Source organism: Lygodium microphyllum, chromosome 1, assembly GCF_053477565.2.
Source record: "Lygodium microphyllum isolate KBCC chromosome 1, Lygodium_microphyllum_v1.1.10, whole genome shotgun sequence".
NCBI classification, from domain to species: Eukaryota; Viridiplantae; Streptophyta; class Polypodiopsida; order Schizaeales; family Lygodiaceae; genus Lygodium; species Lygodium microphyllum.
In genome coordinates this window covers 180,149,377-180,176,145 of record NC_141135.1, presented here as the reverse complement: position 1 = coordinate 180,176,145, position 26,769 = coordinate 180,149,377, and the positions used below count along the sequence as shown (strand labels likewise).

Below are 26,769 nucleotides of genomic sequence, written 5' to 3'. Positions count from 1 at the left end.
GGGTTGCAAGACCAAGAACGCACAAGGATGGCACCCAAGAGACGAGTTACAAGGAGCACAAGTGCTAAAGTTGCAAACAGAGCTAGGAACATATCCAATGCAAGCGGAGACATGAATACCACCAACCCTCCAGCAACTATAGCTCATATCCAGGTTGTACCAAGATTTAGATTCTTGTAATATTTTCATTTGAATAAAAATATTACTAGACCAACTTTGCTTGCACCGTAAACTTGTGTGCAAAGATTATCCCCAATGCCAGCAGCTAATCTATATCCGCACATGAGAGATGGAGAGCTCCGTCTTGGAAAAATAAGGCCGTGGATTCAAACCCGCATAGCCACGGGGAGACATCCTCTTCCGAGGAGGTTAAGAGAATAATGTTGGAATAAATTTCAATTTTCTTTTATTTATTTCCTTCTCCCCCAGCTGATGCATGGCTGGAGGAGAGGGAGTGTGGAGAGATGGCCTAGTAGGACTGCATTTGGAAGGGGGAAGGGAAGAATGCCATGCAAGGGGGCCACGTGGGGAGAGGCCCCCTCTCCCCTCTTGGAGTATAAGAACCCCCTTTGTGGAGGGGGGAGGGGGTAAGAACGGTGGAAGGAGGAAGAGACTTGTCGTTGTGCTGCGCCGTGAGGAGAAGGAGCCGCCAGCTGAGACATATGCCGCCGCCTACTTCAAGTCGCCTGCCATGGAGGTCGTCGCTTCACTATGCCAACAGCCGGCTACTGCTGTTGACGGCGCCTGCCATCGTGGAGCTCACCACCACCATGAAGCCTTCCAGGTCACCTATCTCCACGCCCGTACGTAGCTCCCATAAGCTTCTTAGAAGCTTCTAAGGGGGCTTCTCTAAGCCCCCTTCCTATTAGATCCACCAAAGCCCGTTTTCTAGTCGAGTTTAAAGCCCCCTTCCCATCGAACCCTCCAAAAGCCCAAATTTTACCCCCCGGGCTTCGAAGAGGAAGCCTATAAGGCCTTCCTACCAAATTTCATACAAGGCCCTAGGGCCGGTTCTTTGTAAAGAAAAGAGGGGTTTCTCTAAGCCCCTTCCCACTCAATTTTCCCATAAGCCCATCCCTATTTCCCCCCCACCCCCCCGAGTCTTGTGGAGAAGAAGAGGGTTTCCTTAAACCACTTTCCACAAGATCTTTACCCCCGGAATTTTTATGAGAGGAAGGAGAAGTTCATAAATCCCCATTTCCGCAAGGCCCCATAAAACCATTCCTAGCCGGAATTTCAAGGAGAAGAATAACTCTCAAGCCTCCTTTTCCGCAAGGCCTTCACAAGATCCCTTCACAAAATCCCTCTTTTCCCGAAAGAAAGAAGGCCCAAGCTCCAAATTCTAAGACCTTCAAGTCGATACTTTGGTCAAGGAGCCGTACTTTAAAAGAGAATCTTCGCGTACAAGGGAGACCGGTAAAGATCATAAGATTGCAATGCATGGCAAGTAATTCGAAACTGCGAAGGCAAACCAGAGGTCGAATTCACTATGGACCCTAAAAAGTCACAAGGCGCAACCACAAGAGGATCATCTCCTAATATTCATGTGGATATTTCACTGAGCTCACAACTCCAGGTTTTCTTCCTTTTTTAAAAAATTTACGTAGAAGTATTGCAACTATGCATTGTTAATTCATGGAATTAGGATGCACTTATGCTTGTCAAATCCACCTAGCTAAATGTGATTGTAATAAATTGGCTAGTTGAAATTACTTAAATTAATTCACGATACGAAGCTGGTCGTTTGCATTTTCAATAGAATGAACAAAAAACGAACATAAGGTGTCTATGCATTTTAGTACCTTATTAACAAGTTGCCTTTTGTGCATTGCAAAGAGACGAGTCTAGAATAACTAATGACTAGCATTACAAAGTTGAAATTATTATAGTACACCCTTGATTATACATGGAAAGATTAAATCGCATGTCACATTTTTAGACAAACCTTCTTCGTAATGATTCATTAAGTAAGTCGTTATCAATCGTAGGAAAGTGCAAAGCATGGGAAAGATTCTAAGGGTTGCATGAAATAGGTTAACTCTAGCTTCAATTAGCATGAATCTCATCTAACTACGAAAGGTTGCATATTGCACATTCATCATACGAATAATTTCATCCATCAAGGGTACACTTAGGGAAATGTTGCATGGTTCATTTAAGCATAAAATCTTAAAAGTTTAGTGGCAAGAATTGTGAATGCATGTCCTAGTAGGATCAATGGAAGTTATGCCAAAATTTAACATGCACTTTGGTCTTAACAAGAAAAGTTAGGGTTTGTGAATCTAATCATACGTAGAGGCAATGAATGGTGTGCTTTCTAGAAATTGTATTGTAATGCAACTAGTTTTTTTCCCCTTTTGATCAAGACATCTTTAGGAATGACCATCCTTGTCGTAAGACAAGTAAACTGGAATTACCTAAAACACCTAAACTGCAAAGGATTTGCATAGGATGGTTAAATTAATACATTATACCCCAAGTGCTAACTAGGGTTTACCATGTTAAGGACTTGACCTAGTCGCACTTGTTGCCAAGTTGAAACCCTCATACCCTGAGTTCCTGCACACATTCATAGAATGTAGGGACAATTCGACGTACTTGTAAGAAATGATCTAGTGTTTCTACCCTAATGATCACTCAATTAAATGTTGAAACTCGGATTGAGTTGGAACCCTAGGTCATTGTCGGCCTAGTGCAATTGGGAATGGGTTGGATAGGAAGACACCCTAAACCCTGCTTCTTATCTAATCATGATTCTGTGATTAGAAGACGATGTTCAATGGGTGAAATAGTCCCATGGAATAGATGCGACAGTTCTGCAACAAGTTGCAATGTCGCATGATCTTGTGGTTTGATCACAAGAGAATGGCCAATTCCTCGGAATGAGATTCGTAGATTCTTGCACAAGTTTAACTTGCAAGAGGATAAGTAGTCATCCTGTTTAAAAAAATTGCCAAGATAAGGGAATTAGATATTTTCTTGGAATCAAATTCAATAGGTTGCAGCGACATGGTCGCCATGATTTACTGTTAATAGAACCTAAGATATTGGTTAAGTTGGGTTAATAGGGTAGGGCCCTAGCCCAAGGACATAAGGGTTAACAAACAAACCCTTTGGGACCTTGCCAAGTTGCAATTGATCCTTGATTGAATACTGGATGCATTCGGAGAGAAGGATTCACTCCTTAGTAGTTGGCCAAATAACGACCACTGGAAATGATTGTGCTTGTAACAGTTTAGAGAGCACTATTTGCTTTTTTTGCTCAAGGAACTAAAGGATGAAAATATATTTAATGCTTCAGGTTGAAGGCCTGAAGGGAGAGGCAGCCTCAGTTACCCCTGACTGTCTACCTGACCCTAACCAAGGGGGTTGTTAGCCAGGCCGGGAACATGGACCGAACCCGCTGCGTGAAGTCTCTCCGTTGGGCACTACTTGGAGCAAGAGGATGCTTGGGTGCCAAGGGGGGCTCTAGCCGTAAATCCCTTGCCTTCCCAGGCCCTGCACAAGAGGCCAACATAACTCGGGATTGGATCTCGAGGCCCGCATACTAGTCTATGGGCGAAATCTTGGATTAGTAGTCCCTATGGATTGCTGGATAGCCTTCGAGCGGATTATGGATAAGCCTGCGAACTGGACTTTATGAATGTATTCCAAAGATAAATATGATAACCTATTGAAAAGGAACTTGTTTGACACTGTTTTTCTATGTCAAGTGCTAAGATTACGTGAAGGAACTGGTGTCTAATGAGCTAATTAAGGAAGCTGCTTGATGCACGTCCAACTAAATGTGATAGATAATTAGACAACTAAAGCAACCTTGAGGAAAGTGCAGTGGATGTGGCCATGGGTCCGTCCTACAGATGGTTGGTCCCGGTTGGCCATGAACTTTTCTCAATCATAATGGACAGTAAGGAGATATTCTCAAAGGAAATGAATAGCAAGGGCGTCGACCTAGAGTCTAGGCTATAATAATCCCGGTTTATGTTGTTTTAGGGGAAAGGAATGGGACTATGCCTTATGGCAGAGAGATCAAGCCTTGCATCCCTCTCATTTCCCATTCTACTTGAACCAAGTGCACCGTGAATCCGCTTCGGCCCTGGCATTTCTGCGTAAAGTAGTTCGCTCAAGGTTCGATGCTAGTTGCCATTTAGGAAATGACCATTACGGGAAACCCTGATTCAGGTTAGTCCTAAGTGGGAATGGCCAGAATACTTCCGCTACATGACAGACGCGGAAAGTCCTAGATTGCAAACCCCGTAACATTCCATGGGAGTGCCGGGCGGAGCTTTCTAGACCTCCTTTTTGATGGACTGCTAAGACGTGTCCTGAAGGGAACAAGTGGACATATTACAATTGGTATCAGAGCGAACCAACGAATGTTTTTTTTTTTAGAAATCTTAATGCGCCCATAATTCAGGAGGTACATGCTAGGCCAAGAAGTAACAAAACTTTGTCTTATAGTGACCAGAACAGAGGAGCATATAGGCCCCAAGTGAAGAGAGTTCAAGGTCAAAACTGGGGACAAAGAAAGAAAGCAAGGACTAATAATGTCAACAACTTTGTCCCTACCCAAAGCAATGGCCGAAATCTCCGTTGTTTCCACTGCAACGAGCCCAGTCATTTCAAGAGACAATGTCCCAAGCTCGGCGGAGGACATCGTCAAGCACCTTTCCAAGGAACTGGCCATGGCCAGGGAGCCACTACCCAAGGCAGAGGAAGAATCGCCTGTGTTGCCAACAGGGAATTATGTGAAGATGATGCCAGGAGGCATATTTCACAGTGGATTCCGTGAGGTTTTACGGTGGATTTCGTAAACTTTGATGACCGGGGCTCATACACAAAGTGGATTCTTTATGCGAGAAGTTGATGGGGACGCTTGTTCTTTTCGGGCGTTTCATTAATTTAGTGTGTACATGGGTGATTCCGTAAAATGCATATTAAATTAATAAACGTTTATGAATTTAGAGTGCGCACTCGTAATAAATTAAGGTTAGGATTGGTTTCTAACCAGACGATTTATTTATGTAGCTGAAGACTGCTAGGTATTCACTTTTGTCGATTTAATTGTATTATTTTACTAACGATTGTGAATGCTTCAGTTGATGTGTAGAGATAGCAGTAGTGGCGGAGGAAAGCATTGGAGGATAGCAAGTATTCGATTTTTTGATTATATTTTGATGGGCGCATACCTTAGGCATGGCGTCTATATTTTGTCACGCCTATTTATCGAGGCGTTGGATATTTATTATTATTTTGTATGCGCATGGGCGCACGATTATGTTATTTCTACTTGGACATTGTATTGGGCATGCTAGACTCTTTGGGCACCGCCCACTAGCTTTATTCCTATTTTGTGTTAAAGCAAACTCAAAAGCTAAAAGCTTACTATTTTGTAATTTGGGCACAGAGCGTTTTTGGAATGCACTACTCCAGTTACGCATGCTTGAAGACGTACCTAAAGCGACACACAAGCGCAAGTATATGTCTGGACTCCTTGGGCATTACTACGCTGAAGTTAACATGTTCAAGCCTGCTACTCTTGAAGATGCCATTTCATTAGCTCACGACACTCAAGACAAGCTGCGAGGTAGAGACAGACGTCCACAGCAATTCCAAGCCAATGGTAACTATGGATCTAAGCAATTAAACTCCAATTTTAGAAGATTTAATCAAGGTCGTTTCATTTCATCATCTTTCCGTAAAAATTGGGCAAAACCACCTGCTTTACCATCCAATGTCAATCAAAACCCAAAGCCTATTTCATAGCCAAATCCTAATGTACCTAGACTTCCTGCCATTGCAAACATTGTAACCAAAGCCAAGCCAATAGTATGTTATAAATGCCACCAGCCTGGACATCTAGCAGCAAATTGCCATTCAAAGAAGCCACCTGTCCATATCAACTACCTTGGAGCAATGGAAGATGAAGAACATGAAGATATGCCTGATTTCACAGAAGATGAGGACGACACTACTACTCCTTTGGATAGTTTACCAGGTATGCCAACTCCACATTCTTTATTGACTATGAAATGTTTAGTGCATGGAAAGGAAAAGATTATTTTACATGATGACGGTAGTACTCATGATTTATTTCAGCAAAGCTAGTAAAAGAATTGAAGTTACAGACTGTACCTACGCATTATCGTATCAAAGCAGCATTCTTAGGTACTAGGCATAATGGTACACAGGAAGTGCATGACTTAGAAATTCAAATTGGTCAATACACTGAAAGAAGAAATTTTCTAGTTGTTCCATTACAGTCAAGTGACATTATTTTAGGTATGCCTTGGCGTCATCAGCATAACCCTGATATAGATTATTCCACGCATTCAATTAATATTAAATTTCAAGGAAAACATATTACATTGTATGGTATGCATGCATCTAATGTTTTTTCACTGCTTTCGCATACTCAAGCTAAACGTGCATTACGCAAAAGTAGTAAATCCTATCTCATTTGGGTGAATGAACTGCAAGTTAAAGAAAATCATATGCATCCTAGGCATACATAATTTCTTGCACATTTTAAAGACTGTTTTGTCGAAGATCTACCACCTAGTTTACCTCCTTCACGTCCAGAAGACCATAAGATAGATTTGATTCCTGGTACACAACCACCTTGCAAAGCACCATATAGGCATAACCAGATAGAGCAAAAAGAAATTCAAAGTCAAGTTGAGGAATTACTAAATAGAGGATTGATTAGACCTAGTAGTTCTCCATTTGGTGCACCTGTTCTGTTAGTAAAGAAAAAGAATAATACCTATCATATGTGCATTGACTATCGAGCTTTAAATAAGATCACAGTAAAGAATAGGTATCCAATTCCTAGAGTTGATGACCTTATGGATAAACTGCAAGGATCTGCTATATTTAGTAAAATAGACCTTAAATCTAGTTATCATCAGGTGAGACTAGATAAGTCACAGACATATTCAAGACTACATTTAGGACACAGTTTGGTCATTATGAATTTTTAGTGATGCCTTTCGGACTGACTAATGCACCTGCTACATTTAGTAGAATGATGAACCGTATATTTTTGAAATATCAGTATTGTGTTATTGTCTTCTTTGATGATATTTTGGTGTTTAGTCAAAATGAAAAGGAACATTATGAGCATTTGTCATTGGTTTTCCAATTATTAAAAGATAATCAACTGTATGCAAATCCTGAAAAGAGTGAAATCTTTAAAACAGAAATTGAGTATTTAGGTCATATTGTATCATCTGATGGAATTAAAGTTGACCCTAAGAAAATAGATGCAATATTGAACTGGCTTGTACCTAAAAATGTGCATGAGTTACGATCTTTCCTTGGTCTTGCTAGTTTCTATAGGAAGTTTGTACATAATTTTTCATTACTTGCTTTACCATTAACAAAACTTCTAAAGAAAGGAATTGTTTATCATTGGGCGGATAATCAACAGAAACCCTTTGACTTATTGAAACATGCATTAACCCATGCCCTTGTCCTACAGTTGCCTGATTTTAATAGACCATTCTTTTTAGTAGTCACCGATGCTAGTGGATCAGGAAAGGAACCGTACTTATGTAGGACAATCATCCTATAGCCTATTCTAGTTGTAAGCTGAAACCCTCTGAACTGAAATATTCCACATATGACAAAGAACTATTAGCTGTTGTGCAAGCATTAAGACAGTGGAAACACTACTTAATGGGTTCAGAATTTATGATTAAGACTGATCAGCAAAGTATTAGACATTTACTTAGCCAACCCCAAATATCTGACCGACATATCAAATGGGCATCCTTTATCCAGAGTTTTCATCCTATCATTCAATATCAACCCAGTAAAGAAAATGTAGTGGCCGATGCATTAAGTAGAAGACCTGTCATTCATAATATTTATGTTATATCTTTTGATTCTTTGATTGCTATGAAAGATACTTATCATCAGGATATTACTTTTCATGCTGATTGGAATAAATTAGTTCAAAATAACTTGATTCCTATTGATTCATTATCTTATAACAATGGATTTATGTTTTATGAAAAGAGATTATGTGTTACAATTCCATTCAAATATTTTGTTTTGAATGAGATTCATTGTCCTCCATATCAAGGTCATAGAGGTATCATATCTACTTTACGTACATTAACTGAAGATTTTTATTGGCTGCATATGGACACTGATGTATCTAACTTTGTTTCTGAATGTTTGATTTGTCAAAGAGTTAAGAGACATCATGGTAAACAGTATGGATTACTTATGCCTTTGTCTATTCCATCTAGACCATGGGAACAAATTTCTATGGATATTATTACTGGTTTACCTAATACTAAATCTAACCATGATATGATTTGGACAGTAGTAGATAGGTTTAGTAAACAAGAATATTTCATTCCATGTAAGAAAACTTTAACAGCATCACAGGCAGCACAATTGTTTTTGAAAACTGTTTTTATTAACCATGGATTATCAAAAGTTATTAATTCTGATCGTGATTCTAGATTTTGTAACAACTTTTGGATCACTCTGTTTGCTAACCTAGGCAGAAAAATTTATTTCTCATCTACATTTCATCCTGAAACTAATGGACAAACAGAAGCCACTAATAGCACTATTTTAGATCTTTTACGTGCTTATACTATTTCTAAACCTCACACATGGGATACACATTTACATTTATTACAGTTTGCATATAACAATACACCACACACATCTACAAAGAAAGCACCGTTTGAAGTGATTTATGGTTATAGATTATCTACACATGTTGCATCTTTGTCAAATAGAATTCAGAGTGTTGATGATATTGCTAGTATGCATAATACTATTTTCGATGAGGTTAAAGACATGATTGACAAAGCCTAGCAATCATATACCAAACAAGCCAATAAGAAAAGACAAGCAATGAATTTCAAAGTTGATGATTATGTTTGGTTGAGAATAGAAAAACGTAGACTACAAAGTGTAGATAGACACCCAATTGTGAAATTAGCCCCTAGATTCTATGGACCATTTAGGATCATTCATAAAATTAATGACAATGCATTCAAGTTAGAATTACCACCTCACTGGAAAATTCACAACACATTTCATATTAGTTTATTAAGACCCTTTAGAGGCCAATTACCTGTACACCCTGTTTATGAAAACCCACCTTTGTTAGAGGAAGAGACTGAAATACTTGAACCAAAAGCTATCATAGATACTGATTTTATGACCACTAGAACTGGCCGAAGATATTCTAGATATCTAGTTAAATTTAAGAACCATCCTGTAGAAGAAGCACAATGGATGCACGCTAGAGACTTAAATGCTTTCCCCACTCTGTTAGCTCCACATTGAGCTAATATCAATTGAGGTCAATTGCTATCCCACCCCGGGGGTATGATGCCAGGAGGCATATTTCACGGTGGATTCCGTGCCACGGTGGATTCCGTGAGGTTTTACGGTGGATTTCGTAAACTTTGATGACCGGGGCTCATACACAAAGTGGATTCTTTGTGCGAGAAGTTGATGGGGACACCTGTCCTTTTCGGGCGTTTCATTAATTTAGTGTGTACATGGGTGATTCCATAGCGGGTGATTCCGCAAAATGCATATTAAATTAATAAACATTTATGACTTTAGAGTGCACACTCGTAATAAATTAAGGCTAGGATTGATTTCTAACCAGTTGATTTATTTATGTAGCTGAAGACTGCTAGGTATTCACTTTTGTCGGTTTAATTGTATTATTTTACTAACGATTGTGAATGCTTCTGTTGATGTGTAGAGATAGCAGTAGTGGCGGAGGAAAGCATTGGAGGATAGCGAGTATTCGATTTATTGATTATATTTTGATGGGCGCATACCTTAGGCATGGCGTCTATATTTTGTCACGCCTATTTATTGAGGCGTTGGATATTTATTATTATTTTGTATGCGCATGGGCGCACGATTATGTTATTTCTACTTGGACATTGTATTGGGCATGCTAGACTCTTTGGGCACCGCCCACTAGCTTTATTCCTATTTTGTGTTAAAGCAAACTCAAAAGCTAAAAGCTTGCTATTTTGTAATTTGGGCTATTATTTGAGCTTGAAGATGAATAATACATAAAATACATGCTTTGTGGAGCGCTCACACAAGGCATGGGGGGAGATTGCACCCAATTGGTCTCTTGTTCATGTCGTTCATGCTTTTTACCTTGTAATTTGTGCAAAAAGTAGAGTTCTATTGTTCTTGGGGACCTTCCGGCATTCACTACATGAGCATTCAGCATCCGATCTGCGCACGAGAAGAAGAAGACCCGACCATGGAAGCAAAGGTTGAAAGGGCAACAGTCCATGCTGCCCTTCACAAGAAAGGCCCGAATGGCTAGTTTTTCGTGATTCAGACACCATTTGACTATCAAGGTAAAGGTTTCAAAACCTTGATTGATTCTGGCAATACACATTCCTTTATCTCACTAGCTTGTGCAAGAAGATTAGGAATAGCCACAGTAGAAGCACCTACCTTGCTTGTGGAATTAGCAAATGGTCATGAGGTCACTTGTACCAGGCAAACTGCTAAGGTGGAATTTTTTCTGGCAGGAAAGACGACATTCAGAGTCATGAACCTAGGTATCCACGAGTGTCTACTCGGAATGGATTGGCTTAAACCTAATTATGCCCACATTCATTGTGGAAAGGGCCAAGTTTCCTTTTGAAAATCTGAAGGGGAATTGGTCACAACTCAAGGTGAGGCTGGAAAGCCAAAAATTCAATTGGCCAAAGCATCTCGGATTATAAAGAGAGTTAGAAAGGGATTACCTGTCTACTTGATTAAGCTCAATACGTTAGATCAAAAGCAAGAGTCTAGTGAAGAACCTTCATGGCTAAAGGAGTACACGGATGTATTCTGAAGAGCTGACAGAACTCCTGCCTCAAAGAGAAGTGAATCATGAGATCAAGCTCGTGCCAGGAGTTGTGCCAATTGGAAAATGACCTTGTAGGATATCCATCCCGAAAGCAATTGAGCTGAAGGAGCAACTCAAGCAACTGTTAGATCAAAGCTACATCTGTCCTAGTAGTTCACCATGGGGAGCTCCAGTGCTGTTCCAGAAAAAGAAATATGGAATGCTTCGATTGTGTATTGATTACAGAGGGTTGAATCAATCAACTATTAAGAACAAGTACCCTATTCCTAGAATAGATGAGCTTCTTGATCGTCTTCAGGGTGCGAAGATCTTCTCTAAGATTGATCTCAGGTCTGGTTACTATCAGATAAGGATCGAGGAAGAAGATATCCCAAAGACGGCCTTCAACACACGATATGGACACTTTGAGTTCCTAGTTATGTCATTCGGGCTCACGAATGCGCCTGCCACCTTCAACAGGTTAATGTAGGATATCTTTAGGCCATAACTTGATGACTTCATACTCGTCTTCTTTGATGACACTTTAGTCTATTCTAAACAGGAAGAAGATCATGAACCCCAGCTTCGGATTTGTCCTTCATACAATGAGGACACACAAGCTCTATGCTAAGATGAAGAAGTGTGCATTCTTTAAATATCAGATTTAATATCTGGGATTCATCGTATCAGCAGAAGGAATCTCAGTGGCTCGGGCCAAAGTTAGAGATGTTCTAGAATGGCCAATACCAACAACTGTCAAAGAAATACGCAGTTTTCTTGGATTGACAGGATGGTATAGGGTCTTCATAAAAAACTATGCTTTGATTGTAGCACCTCTGATGGATCTACTGAAGAAGCAAACATCCATTGCATGGTCAACTACCGAACAAACCAGCTTTGATAGATTAAAGCAAAGTTTGGTATCAGCATCCATCCTAAAACTTCCAGACCTCAATAAGGATTTCGAGGTATTAATTGATGCTAGCACGCTTGCCTTAGGATGTGTGCTCATGCAAGAAGGCCATCCTGTTGCATACTCTTCAAGAAAATTGAAGAGCCATGAGAAGAATTATGCTACCTATGATCTAGAACTATTAGCTGTCATCCATGCTCTAAAGCTTTGGAGACACTACCTGTTGGATAACAAGTTTACTCCAGTAACGGATCATAAAAGTCTCAAGTGGATCTTTACCCAAAATGAGCTCAACATGAGGCAACATCGGTGGATTGATGATGCACTCAGTTGCAAGGCATTCCTTAATTCTCTAATCTTGCAAAATCCATCAACAGCTAGATCTCTAGCCACAAAGGTATCCATGCCAAACAAACCAATACTTGAGCTAGCGAGAGAAGAAGCATGCCATGATCCAGCTTATCAAAGGATGCTAAGGGAGATCCCCATCAAGAAATAGGACCAGAAGCTACAGGCTAAGTATCATGAATTCTCTATCAATATTGGACTTGTCTACTATAGAACGAGATTATGTATACCGGCAAGCCAGCCACTTAAGCAAAAGATAGTGTGGGAAGCTCATGATTCCCCTTTCTCAAGATATCCTAGCTATGCCAAGACTCTCAATGCAGTTAGAAAGAGCTACTATTGGGAGAGGCTCAAAGGTGACGTTCTCAAAAATCTCCCCCCATGCCCTATGTGAGCGCTCCACAAAGCATGTATTTTATGTATTAATCATCTTCAAGCTCAAATAATAGCCCAAATTACAAAATAGCAAGCTTTTAGCTTTTGAGTTTGCTTTAGCACAAAATAGGAATAAAGCTAACAGGCGGTGCCCAAAGAGTCTGGCATACCCAATGCAATGTCCAAGTACAAATAACATAATCGTGCACCCATGCGCATACAAAATAATAAATAAATATCCAACGCCTCAATAAATAGGCGCGACAAAATATAGGCGCCATGCCTAAGGTATGCGCCCATCAAAATATAAATGATAAATCGAATACTCGCTATCCTCCAATGCTTTCCTCCGCCACTGCTGCTATCTCTACACATCATCTAAAGCATTCACAATCATTAGTAAAATAATACAATTAAATTGACAAAAGTGAATACTAGCAGTCTTCAGCTACATAAATAAATCAACTGGTTAGAAATCAATCCTAACTTTAATTTATTACGAGTGCGCACTCTAAACTCATAAACATTTATTAATTTAATATGCATTTTGCGGAATCACCCACTATGGAATCACCCATGTACACACTAAATTAATGAAACGCCCGAAAAGGATAGGCATCCCCATCAACTTCTCGCACAAAGAATCCACTTTGTGTATGAGCCCCGGTCATCAAAGTTTATGGAATCCACCGTAAAACCTCACAGAATCCACCGTGAAATATGCCTCCTGGTATCATGCAACTAGTTTTTTTCCCCCTTTTGATCAAGACAAAATCTTTCGGAATGGTCGTCCTTGTCGTAAGACAAGTAAACTGGAATTACCTAAAACAACTAAACCGCAAAGGATTCGCATAGGATGGTTAAATCGATACATTATACCCCAAGTGCTAGCTAGGGTTTAGCACGTTAAGGAGTAGTATCTTTTGATAGGATGGATCATGGCATGCTTCCTCTCTAGCTAGCTCAAGTATTGGGTTGTTTGGCATGGACACCTTTGTGGCTAGAGATCTAGCTGTTGATAGTTTTTGCAAGATTAGAGAATTAAGGAATGCCTTGCGACTGAGTGCGTCGACAACTACATTCTCCTTTCCCGGTCGGTATTTGATTTCAAAATCATACTCCTCCAGTACTTCAATCCACCGACATTGCTTCATGTTGAGCTCATTTTGAGTAAAGATCCACTTGAGACTTTTATGATCAGTCACTAGAGTAAACTTGTTACCCGACACGTAGTGTCTCCAAAGCTTTAGAGCATGGATGACAGCTAATAGTTCTAGATCATGGGTAGCATAATTCTTCTCATGGCTCTTCAGTTTCCTTGAAGAGTATGCTACAAGATGACCTTCTTGCATGAGCACACATCCTAAGGCAAGCGTGCTAGCATCAGTTACTATCTCGAACTCCTTATTGAGATCTGGAAGTTTCAGTATAGGTGCTGATACTAAACTTTGCTTTAATCTATCAAAGCTAGTTTGTTCAGCAACTGACCATACAATGGATGTTTGCTTCTTCAGTAGATCCGTCAGAGGTGCTGCAATCAAAGCATAGTTTTTTATGAAGACCCTATACCATCCTGTCAAACCAAGAAAACAGCATATTTATTTGACAGTTGTTGGTATTGGCCATTCTAGAACATCTCTGACCTTGGCCAGATCCACTGAGATTCCTTCTGCTGATGAGATGAATCCCAAATATTCAATCTGACATTTGAAGAATGCACATTTCTTCATCTTAGCATAGAGCTTATGTGCTCTCATTGCCTCAAGGACAATCCAAAGTTGGGGTTCATGATCTTCTTCCTGTTTAGAATAGACTAAAGTTTCGTCGAAGAAGACGAGTACAAAGTCATCAAGATATGGCCTAAAGATATCCTGCATTAATGTGTTGAAGGTGGCAGGTGCATTCGTGAGCCCGAAGACATAACTAGGAACTCAAAGTGTCCATATCTTGTGTTGAAGGCCGTCTTTGGGATATCTTCTTTCTTGATTCTTATCTGATATTAACCAGACCTGAAATCAATCTTGAAGAAGATCTTCGCACCCTGAAGAAGATCAAGAAGCTCATCTATACTAGGAATAGGGTACTTTTTCTTAACAGTTGATTGATTCAACCCTCTGTAATCAATACACAATCAAAACGTTCCATCTTTCTTTTTCTGGAACAGTACTAGAGCTCCCCATGGTGAACTGCTAGGATGGATGTAGCCCTGATCTAGCAGTTGCTTGAGTTGTTCCTTCAACTCAATTGCTTTCGGGATGGACATTCTATAAGGTCTCTTTGCAACTGGCGCAGCTCCTAGCACTAGCTTGATCTCATGATCCACTTCTCTTTATAAGACCAAGTTTTGCTACTTCTTGGCCTAGCCTGCACCTCCTGAATTGTAGGCGCAGCTCGAATGAGTGTGTCCTGTAGATCTGATGGGCACATAGATTTCACCACAATAGAAACGAGGCATAGACGTGCATGTTAGACGCACAAACTCGGGCACGTCTATCATTGCGTCTAAATCCGCGTGTAAAAGAGCATGTAAATAGACAAGAATTTTGCGTCTATATATCCACGCAAATAGATCCGTCTTCAGATGCGTAATTATTTAACCACCTGAAATTGGACTTAATATAATAAAAAAACCAGAGTTAATAATTATTTTTGCATTGCTCTCTAATGAATGGCAGTTCCTCCAATTAACAAGCCTGATATAAGTAATTAGCGACAAGTGACAGAAACCTTATTATACAAATAGTAGCAAGCATTGCATGTATCTTGTAATTTCTCTACTTGAAGATGATAAAAAATACTTCCTTTTTATTATGAAAAATTCAATTTAGCTTTAAACTTGACTATTGATTCTTGAGTATGCACGTGTACGCATGATATTTTCCATAGAATTAAGAATACACATTGAATCATTAAGTAAATTAAGTATGTTACAGTGAATGATCCATCTCATCTTCAATGAGATCAGCCCTTGCTAAACTATCTACTTCTAGGTCTATGTTACCAAGAGGTAACGAAACGAATAAGTCTATCCCACTATCAGATGTGTTGCTATATTGCTCAATATTTTCATCGATATCATCAATCACATTATTGTCCTCTTCTGCATTTCCTTGAGCATCCTCGCGAGGTTCATCTTGTACTATATCACGCATATCATCCATTATGGTGTCATCATGTACATCATCATTAATTGTTGGATTGTCATCTGCTATCTCTATGTCGGTAATATTACCATATATTGGTTTTGAACGATTAGATATAGGGATGACATACCACCATCGGTTATTGTTTACCATTGGATGATACACAACCTGTATTTGAAAAACAAAAGCAAGAAACTTAAATACTTATTATATTATGTATATGTATCACATGTATACATATAAAAAAATTAACTTTTGCATATATACCTGCTCGCATTGTTGAGGTAGTACTAATGTGTCATTCTTATTTTGGTGAAATTTTGTAGAGTCAATGATTACAAAACCACTTGGATGACGTCTAATTGTGCAATGCTCACCATTTGTTACCACTTTTTTAAATCACTTCACATCCAGTACATATATAAAGAATCGTCTGAAGTCAAGCTCCAGAATATCTTGGATCAAGCCACAATAACCTTCCATGGTACCATTGGCATCCTTGAAGTGAGCAAGGACACCACAATCTTGGGTATTTCTCTTTTCATCTATACGTTGAGTTCGAAGATGTTTACCCTCACACCAAATAGCATTGAATAATGTGCACTAGTAGTAAAAGATTAAGATCAAACATGTAATTTTTTTATATAAAATATAACTTATAGAAACAAATTAATTGATAGTATGTCTCACCTTTGATAAGAAACCTTGTGCGTATTCCCACTCTTCTTGAGATATATTAATTTCCTTCTCTTTTTCCATTCTCTCCATTTCCTCATGTAACCAATCTATATCAATATGACGTGGGAGCGCATTTAGATGATCTGGGAATGAGACATTACGTCCATATCTGGTGCGAAATGCTTGTCTTTCGCTTTTTCTTCTTGCCCTTGCTTCATTATATAGTGTCACCCATTTGCTCATTACATCACTATTGAGCACACAAAAACTATTTAACTTACGAAGTTATTCTTTTGTTAGCACTTTACTCATTCCTTTTCCTTGAGGTATTATACAGGTCATCCTCAAGTCTTCATCATCTTTCCATAGTCGTGGTTGAGAGGGGTCCACTTCAGCAAGATATTTGGAGATATAAACAAGGTATGATTACACTAACCAACCCTCAGCCATGCTTCCCTCAGGCCATGCTTTTTGCCTCACAAAATCTTTCAAGGTTTTTATGAAGCACTCAAGAAAAAACATCCACCTTGCATGAACTGTCCCACAAAGTGCAATCTCATCAATCAAATGTATGAGTAAATGTAATTGAGTAGTCAAAATGGATCGAGGAAATTTTTCCTCCACCAAACAAACCATCTCAACAGATAATACTCAAGCATCTTGCAATGTGTTTGGATCAATTTCCTTCAAGCTCACATATCTGTCAAGATGTATTTGATAATTGTTTATTTTTGTGTAGAAATTCAAAGATATATAATGAAAAAATACAATGTATACACACCTCACAAACTCTTCATCTTGTAAATGATATCACGTACATCTTTGGATACACAATGGGATATGCTAGTAGAAAGTACGAACTGAATGTAAACAATATTCATAGATGAAATGATTAGTTGAGGAAAAAGTCATCATACCCCAAAGTTTACACATAGTTACTCCACTAATTACTATATTCATAGTTAGAGATACCCTTACTTGAATCATTTTGTGCCAATCATGGGACTTCAAACCAAATAGTTGCTCCACACCTCTTTTCTTTTTCTTTATGAAGGCTCCCTTGAGACATCTCATACATCCTATGGGTGTTCGAAAGCTATATATTTGTTCCTTCACTATTTTTTCCTCATTCTTTGACAACATCCAAGGTGCATGGGGTAGCTCAATCTTTCCTCTGGGTCCAATGCGTGGCCAGGCTCGTCTCATGTGACCAATGTTACATAAATCCTCCCTCACATTGACTGAATCATGAGCCCCTATCAAGTGATCCCATAATGTAGATACAACATTTTTGAATATGTGCATGGGGTCTAACAGGTGATTGATCTTGATTTCAGTCCAATACGAAAGATGAAAAAATATAGAGAACCTAACAAACAAACAATATATTATGTAAACAATTCATCATGCTAAATACTTTAAAGTCAATCGAGAGAAATGCACTTCTTACCGACTCATGCCGAGTGGAGGGTGGCTATCGGCATTAATCCATCTCTCCTTCCAATCTCGAATGGTTAGAGATTGTGGAGTCATTCCATTAGTAGGGAGAGAACATATTTGGGATGGTCAATAGGAAGAAATCGATGTCGTAAATAACCTTCTTTAAACGTGCCGGCCTAGAGGAAACTAGAGAGGGACCGCAAATAGGACATGCATGATATCCTGATGTGGTTAAACCTGAACAAACAAGTGAATTAATAAAATGCAATTGATTCAAGTCTTGAATTTCAAATATAGAGTTATATACATGTACATAAACACTCTCCGCATCCTGGAAATTCATGCATGGTCCACAACAACATGGCCTTCAACGTGAAATCTTTGGAGGATACAGATGCACTTGTATCTTGCATCTCAATACCTTCCCATAACATTTCTAACTCTTCAATCAAAGGCTCTAAGTAAATGTTCATGTTTTTTACCTTGTGCTTTGCAGGAACTAGAAGTGACAACATTACATATCCCTTTTTAATTTCCATGGATGGAGGAATATTATAATTCACCAATACCACTAGCCATAAACTATATGATGTGCTTTTGATGCCAAATAGATTGATTCCATCCATACCTAAACCAAATCTCAAATTTCTTGGCTCTTCTTTGAAAATGGGCCACAAATTATCTATATGTTGCCATGCCGGTGTGTCTGCAAGGGATTCTCCATTTTTCATCACTTGAACGATGACTAGCATGCCATGACATGAGCTTTTCAATAGACTTACACTTGAACATAAGTTGAATACATGGAACAATCGGAAAATGTCGCAAAACCTTACAAGGCACATCCATTGACTTCATCTCCACTTCGTATCTTGATTCGCCACAAACAGGACGCTCTCATACAAACTCATGAATCCCACGAAATAAGACACAATCATGACACATGCATGGATCTTGACATAATCGAGGCCTCCCAAAGATGTCAAGTAATGTCTTGCTTGATCTCTCTTAGTTGGCAATTTGTTTCCTTTTGGAAGCATTTGTGATAATAACCTACATATATTTTTAAAAGTGAGTTAAAAAACCACCAACATATATTTGTGTTTGATTTCAAAATAGAACAATTAATATTATGATTCATAAGCCAAACTGAATTGCTACCTACTTCAATAACGCATTCAAACTGACATTATTCCATCCATAAATTGTTTGCAAGTTACATATATGAAGGGACGCATGAAGAACAGAGTACGTACAACCTTCATACAATGAAGTAGATGACACTATGTATAGTGGATCATCTGGCCTCGTAGAGTGACCTTCTCCCTGAACCGGTTGTGAAAATAGATGGTGTAGTTGTGGCACCGCATCCTGCTCAACCACAAAAGGGAGTTTCATGTATGTTGATATATATTGAGTAACATAGACTAGCAATCTTAGTGTTTAAAAAAAACAATGAATACCGGTGATTTTTCTCGGTCCCATTCTCCATACATGCTGAGATGTGACATTTCAACTCGACATGCTCAAAAAATACACCCTCAACAACGATCACACATGCATTTAATTTTTCGTCGTAGCCATGCATCTCGATTATGAAGATGTAATGTTTTATCCTCACTTGAGGATGTACTCGTTGACTCATCAGCATGCATTGCACTAGGTGATGACGATGACATGATTAAACCTAATTCATGACAACATCAAATTTGTTATTCATATTTTTACATAAGAACTTCAAGCTAGCGTATCAATTATTCTAAGATCTCAATTTTAAATACACAAAACTTATCATAAATACATTAAAACTTATGATAAGAACTTACTATCAAAACTTATCTTAAAAACAAAAATTCATGATAAAAGCTAAATGGCGTCTATATCTGCGTTTACCTACGCGTCTAAATTTGCATCTATTTGCCCATCTAACTTCACATCTACACACGCGTTTACGTAAACTTAGACGTGCATATACACACGAAAATAGATGCAAACGCCAAAATTCAAAAGATACTTGAATCATTTCTTTTCAAACAGCGCCTTTCCTTTCTTGTGTTTTTTGCACGTTCTGAAGATCAAGTTTAGCTGACATGCAGTCTCTTCATGCCTCATCTTCCCATGACTCACCTCTTCTTTCACTTCAAAGAGACAAGAGGGGAAAAAGGAAAGCCAAGGAGGGAAAGAAAGAGAGACCAAGAGACAGGAGAACAAGAGGAAGAAGAAGCAAAGGGAGGAGACAACGAGCAGCAAGCAAGCATCAAGGGAGAGTAACTCACCAAGGAGAGGAAGAAGGAGAAGGAAGAAGCACCACCACCCGCCACACCAAACACCCAAGGTGAGTCCTCTCTCTTTCTCTCTCTCTCTCTCTCTCTCTCTCTCTTTATCTCTCTGTGTGTGTATTAGGATCTATGATTACATTTTGTATAGCACAAATAAATCATGAATGGTGGTTTTTGGACTGAAATCAGCCGACTAAGCGCATTTGCCAGTGCGTCTATATTTCAGTATAAACGCAGGGATAGACGCGAAGCTATGTTTGCTGTCATTGCATCTGCGACGACGTCTCATAGTGCGTGTATTCTGCATTTGAGACGCGAGAATATACATACTCTGCACAGAAGAAGATTTGACTTCAGAGTCACATCTCCAAGCATATGTATCCTGCATATGAGACGTGGTAATACACGCTCCTTGTCCATAAGCGTTGACTTCAGAGTCGCATCTCCAGGCGCATGTATTCTGCATTCCACACATGAGGATACACGTGCGCCCAGAAGCATTGACTCTAGAATCACATCTGATAGCGCGTATATGCTGCATCTCAGATGCGGATATACACGCGCTCTAACCAGAGGATTGACTTCAAGGATGCGTCTAAGAGCGCGTCTATCCTACATTTTAGATGCGATTATACACGTGCCAGCCACATCTGATAAAAAATAATTTTTTATTTCTAGAATTGTATAAATTTGTCTTTTTCTTGTTTTTTTTGTAGATGTCGCATCCTAGTTCATCTAGCAATGACCCAGATTTGGATCGCATGAATGATACATTGGGCTTGTTCAGCAGAGGGGTCAATGCATTTTTTGGAGGTTTTCCTAGTAAGGAAGACTTCATGGGAGAGATGACTAGACACCTTGGCTACTCTCCCACAGCAGACGAGGTGTTCAATGTCATGTTTGAAATGCCTCTGACGTCTTTACCTGGCACTGCTTTCCAAACACCAAATGTCCAAACTCCAATTTTGCAAGTACTCCACGTGCAACACCGTCAGCTGAAGCACAAGTGTCAGCCGATGCACGTGCATTTGCAGAAGCATGTGCATCCAGCGAGGCAGAGGATAGTCGATAGAGAGGGAGGAGGGGGAGTCGAGGGGGAGGATGAGGCTTGTGTGGGAGTTGCCTAGGAGGTGGTGAGTGATCACCCTCACCAAAAGATTACATAGAGGAGTATGTACGTCAGTACTATAGAGTTACAGATACTGGTGGCATCTTCCATGATGATGAAGGGATGTAATGTTGTACATGAGGAGCGTCGTGCATGCGACGTATAAAGTTTTTTTCTTTTACTTCAAGAATCAGAAAAGCAGCTTGTGGCAGGAGGTGTTGAGGGCAGTCCATAGAAGGTACCCAAATCCTGAGGGTCAGCGATTCTCGGATGATTGGGGACACACAAAAGTGAGGGATTTGCTTCACAACAAAAGATCCCACCTCATGACACGCGCCAAGGAGTCACTGCGGAGACAGGAGGAGGGGCTTGGAGCCTATAGCCAACCACCTATGTGCCACCGCATAGAGTGGAAGAAATCCAAGAAGAAAGCAGCAGAGAAAGTAAATAGTCGCCAGCACGCAGAGGTGCGACGTATCCAAATGGAAACCATGGGATCATTGCATTACGGATCGGGTAGCAAAGAGTCGTGGGAGACAGATTTTGTAAGTATATTTTGATTTCTAGTTTTTTACAATTTATATTTCTTTCAATTCTTTATATAATTTATTCTATACATTGTGTCTCATAATTGTTTGTATATATCATAATTGTTTTGCAGACTACTATCATTGGTAGGATACCTACTCCTAGAGAGGTAGGTTATCATCGAGGCCATAACTGCGTAGCCACATGGCTTCGCTTCTATGAGGAGGGTCTCATCACTGAGGAGCAATACAACCGGGCTATGAGGATTCGACAGCCAGAGGAGGTATGTTTTCTTACTTTCCTATTAAAAGTATAGCTAATTATAACTTTTTCTTTGCAATTGTATGCAAGCAAACTTGATCTTTTGTGTGTGTAGGTGAACCCCGATGTGGAGCATAGCGAGGAGGGGAATAGCGACGCTAGTAGCCATGGTGGTGCTAATGAATATGTTTCTTCTTCAGATTCGTAGAGGAGCACCATACGTTCTCTATGGCCTTGTTTTCTTGTATATCTATAATACATCTTTGAGCCTAGTGCTTGCGGCCATGCTTTAGGTCGCAAGCACTTAAACTCCCCATGTAAATGTGTTTTATCTATAATGAATACATGGATTTTTGTTTTAAATTCTCGTGCTTTCAGATCCATTGTGTTTTTTTTCCAAATGCACAATTTGATGTATGGGAGGGAAAAAAAAACGCGTGTCTAAATTGCAGAAAACGCGTCTAAATTTGATCTATCTGCGCATCTAAAATGCAAAAAATTGCAGAAAATTTGATCTATCTGCACGTCTAAATTGCAGAAAATGCACGTTTATAAGCCTGTCTAAAATGCAGAGTACACGCGCTCATGCACTCGCTACATAATTCAAATTTAAAAAAAGAAATTAAATATCTTTTTTTAATGAGATTTTTTGTTTTGTGTTCGCATCTATGGACGCTTGTAAAAGTGCGTCTATGGGCGTGTCTATATGCCCGTCTAATTTGCCATGTAGACGCGCTAGTAGACACACAAAAGAAATTAAATAAATAACAATTTTGGTTTTTTTATGCGCTTGTATTCACGCGTGTATATGCGCGTCTATTGCGCATCTATTTCTGCGTGTAAATTTCTTCATATATGCGACTATAGACGCGAGTTTGTAGATGCGCAAATAGACGAGCGGGTAGACGCGCCCGTAAGATTTTCTCTCAATTCAAAAATCGCGTCTAAAAGTGCGTCTAAGAGGCCTTTTTGTTGTAGTGCGTTAACCCCAACACGAAGAAAGCAAAAGGAAATGGAAAAGACACAGGGCAAAGGCGGAATAAAGGTAGCCCGACTGAAGAAAGAAAAGGAGAAAAGGCCAAAAGCGCAAGGGCAACCTTAAAAGTCCAAGGCAAAGGCAAAAGGGGAAAGGCGCATTTTAAAATAAAAAGGTGCACCCTGAAATCTTGTAAAAGAGCGTCGGGCTCTCACCCGTGCAATTTGTAAATGTAGACGGGCGGTGGACAGGAAGCTAGGAAGATAGAAGGACAATGCGAAAAAGGGCCTAGGCTATGGCCGGCCATGTAAAAAAGGAGAAAAGGGGATGACCGCCCAAAATGGATTAAGGGTTTTGTATATAAAGTTGAAAAGTGAATGAGAAGCTCATTCTTGTGTGTGGCCAAAAGTAGCTCTCCTCTTCTTCTTCTTCTTCTTCTTCTTGCTTGCTTGAGCTTGTGCTTGAGAGAGGGAGTGTGAGAGTTTGAGGGAGTGAGTGTGTGAGGGTGAGGGAACGAGGAGGAGAAGCTCTCCATCTTCTCCTCTCTTCTTCTCCTCTCTTCTCTTCTCTTGTCTTGCTCGCAGCAATGGAGCTTGGAGCGTGGAGCTTGAGGGTGGAGCTTGCTTGAAGCTTGCACTTGGATCGTGGAGCTACCGGAGTGCGCGGGAGAGGAGGTGACTCGAACGGCATCAAGGTAAGCTCACTACACCCGTAGATATGGATGGCGCGTCGACTATGTGAGAGGTAGCCATTAGTGCTCGGGTTGGAATGCTTGAAACAATAAGCGGTCCGTGGGTCTTGGCGGTTGAGTGAAAGCTCCCACATTTTGGTTCCGTTGCCAGGACAAATGGATTCAAGCCTTGAGCATTGCGTGCTTCGAATCGAGCATTGGAGTAGGGTTTTCCCCAAACCGGTGCTTGAGGTAGATAGGTAGGAAGCGAGGGGGTTGAAGAGGGTATTCGATCTCCTTGGCAAGTAGGTTTTTTGCTTTCTGAGATTTATGTTGTGGAATGGAGTAGTATAGGTATTTATTTTGTGATTTGGATGCATTTAGGGTGGGAAAAAACAAAGAAAAAGAAGAAAAAACAAGCAAACAGTAGGGTTTTCTGTTGTTGTATAACATGCTAAAATAGGGAAACAGGGGACCAGATTCAAGTTTCTGGAAAGATAGGGACAGGAAACTAGCTGTAAGGTTCTGCAGTGCTGGGAAAGGACCTTAAGAGGCTTGGGAGGCCAGGACAGACCTCATTTCCTTGGTTTGCCTTGTGTGTGAGAGAGAGAGAAAGAGAGAGAACTTCTGGTTCACAGGAAGAGGGCCCCAATTTCTAGGCGTTAGTGATTTGTGCTGCTCCAGGTGAGTCTGGTGTTTTCCAACAAGTGCCCTGATCAGATCTAGAAAGTCTGTGGTGATTGTGTGCACCAGGCAGTGAGGAGGGGTCAAATGCGCAGGAATCGCACCGCCGCCGACGCACTCGGACCAACTCGCTGTGGTCCGATTCCCAGAATCGGACCACCCGAGTTCAGGAGTCGGACCGTACGAGTCCCAGAATCGGACCGTCCGACTGAGAGTAAGTCGGACCAGTCTGGTCCGAGTCCCAGAATCGAACTGTCTGACTGAGAGTAAGTTGGACCAATCTGGTCCGATTCCCAGAATCGAACCAACTAGTCCGATCGGACGTGCCACGTGGCACTCGGACCACTTGGACCAACCCATCTGATTTAGAGAATCGGACACTCAGACGAATCCATAATCGGACCACTCAGAATCGGACCAGGCCGTCTGATTCCCAGAATCGGACCAGCTCAAAATCAGACCTGTCAAAATCAAACCTGCCAGAATCAGACCACCCTGTCCGATCCGATTCCCAGAATCGGACCACTTTTTCGATCCGAGTCCTAGAATCGGACGTGACCAAAATCAAGCCACTGGGCCGATCGGACCAACCCAAAATCGGACGTCCGATTCTGATAATCGGACATCTTAGAATCGGACCAAAAACTGTCAAAATCGGATAGGTACCCAGAACACAGATTATGACGCATCTAAAACCCGAAATTGACCCCAAAGACCATGTAGAGCTAAAGGCACATCACAGATCCATCACTGGGCTAAAATTTAGAGCAGGTAGCTCAAAATTTGGCTATAAACGGTCCTCCAAATTGCATATGGCATCTACCATAATGGCCCTGCGAGCCGGGGGGGACTGCCCCCCCCCGGACCCCCACAGAGGGGGCTCTGCCCCCTCCGCACCTCCCCTAAGAAGGTTGGAGAGAAAACGCGCGCAGTGATAGGTCTTCCAAATTGGACCCTAGTGAAGTAATGGCGCTACACCAGCATGGAGTCTCACTTGCAATAGAGCAACCAAAATCCCATACCCGAACAGAGAGGAACAGAGACCCTAGAACATCAATGGGCCAATCTAGCCATCAAGGGAAAAAAGGCCACACCACGAGAACACAAAGACATTGTGTTCATACCATGTCTAGTCAGAGTGAAATGCAACATCAGCAAGCTGCAAATGCCAAGATGACTAGACATGACACTCTTAAAGAGAAATGTACCTTGAATAGCACTGCACTGACGATCCAAGACAGCAGTAGAGAATCCACATCTGGTCGTGCAGTCGAGAACTCGAGGGCATCTGTCAGAAGGCTTAAATTTACAAGCCAAGACCCGGAAGATGAAGACATAGTACCACCTGCTTATCTTAGGGTCAAACTCACCGCGAAAAGAGAGCATACTATCAATGCTCTGATTGATGAAGAAGCAGATTTTAACATCTTGACCTATGAATCATGGACCCTACTAGGCCAATCAGAGCTCACACCGACTAGTGCAACTCTTAGCCCTTATGGGGGACACCCACAAGCACTCATAGGGAAGTGCAAAATCCTTGCGACAATTGAAACGGAAAGCTTGCCTATCCTATTTCATGTTCCTCCAAAAAGTGCTAGCTGCAGGAAAGAAACCCTCCTAGGAAGACCCTTCAAAAGGGCGACCAAATGTGAGGCTGACTATGTAGCACAAAGGATACACCTGACACTACCGGGTGTGAGGATAGTCACAACCTTTAGCAAAGGTGACCTCATCAAACTTCGAGGGAAAGGCAAGGAAGGTGTTGACATAACAGCCAAGCCTGTTGACGAGAGCAAGGACTTGTTGGAAGAGTTAATACAAGCACAGGTCGAACAACAAGAACCAGTGAGTGAGGCCATGCAGAAAACTAGAAAGTCAAGAGACAAGGCCAAGGATAGGGTTTGGACTCACAAAAATCGTAGAAGACCATGAAAGAAGCCCAAGCCTTATAGGCGAAGACATCGATGGAGAGCTAGCACAACGCCGCGATGGATATCCAAAGCGTTGCTTCGTGCTCAAGGGTATTATGCAGGCAACCAATGGATTTGGGTACCAAAACCCCCTGCTAAACCACCTCTATCAGCTGAAGGCCAGAATGCATCAAAAGCATGGCACAGGAGGAGATCTAAGAGAAGCTCTAGGTCTCAAGGCAAGGAGCCAGGCATGATTGTTCGAAGGAAGGAGCCCCAGCCTAGCATGCTAAATAGACAGATGTCATACATAGCCATTGAGCAGGCACAAAAACCGTTAGTGCCAAAGGGGCCTTTGATTTCCCAAGGGGAGAACAAGCATCATGGGCACAACATTGCTCAAAGCAAGGCTGATCGCTCAACGAAGTAAATGGCACAATCGTCTAATAGCCTCGAGCAAGTCATTCAACGAGTGCCAAGTCCACCTAAGAGTCCTAGATCTCCTACATCCTCTTTTTCCAAACGGACACAAGAAGCACAATAGCAGTCGTCAATGACGACTGCTCACTCCCAATCTCTATCTCCATCAAAGCTTCCGAAT

At 40.8% G+C, this 26,769-nt stretch overlaps 1 pseudogene; it reads left to right on the top strand.

Annotated features, from left to right (window-relative positions):
- The first annotated feature begins 436 nt into the window (after nt 1-436).
- The window catches only part of LOC148042040 (uncharacterized), a 44,460-nt pseudogene continuing 18,127 nt past the window's right edge, over nt 437-26,769 (top strand).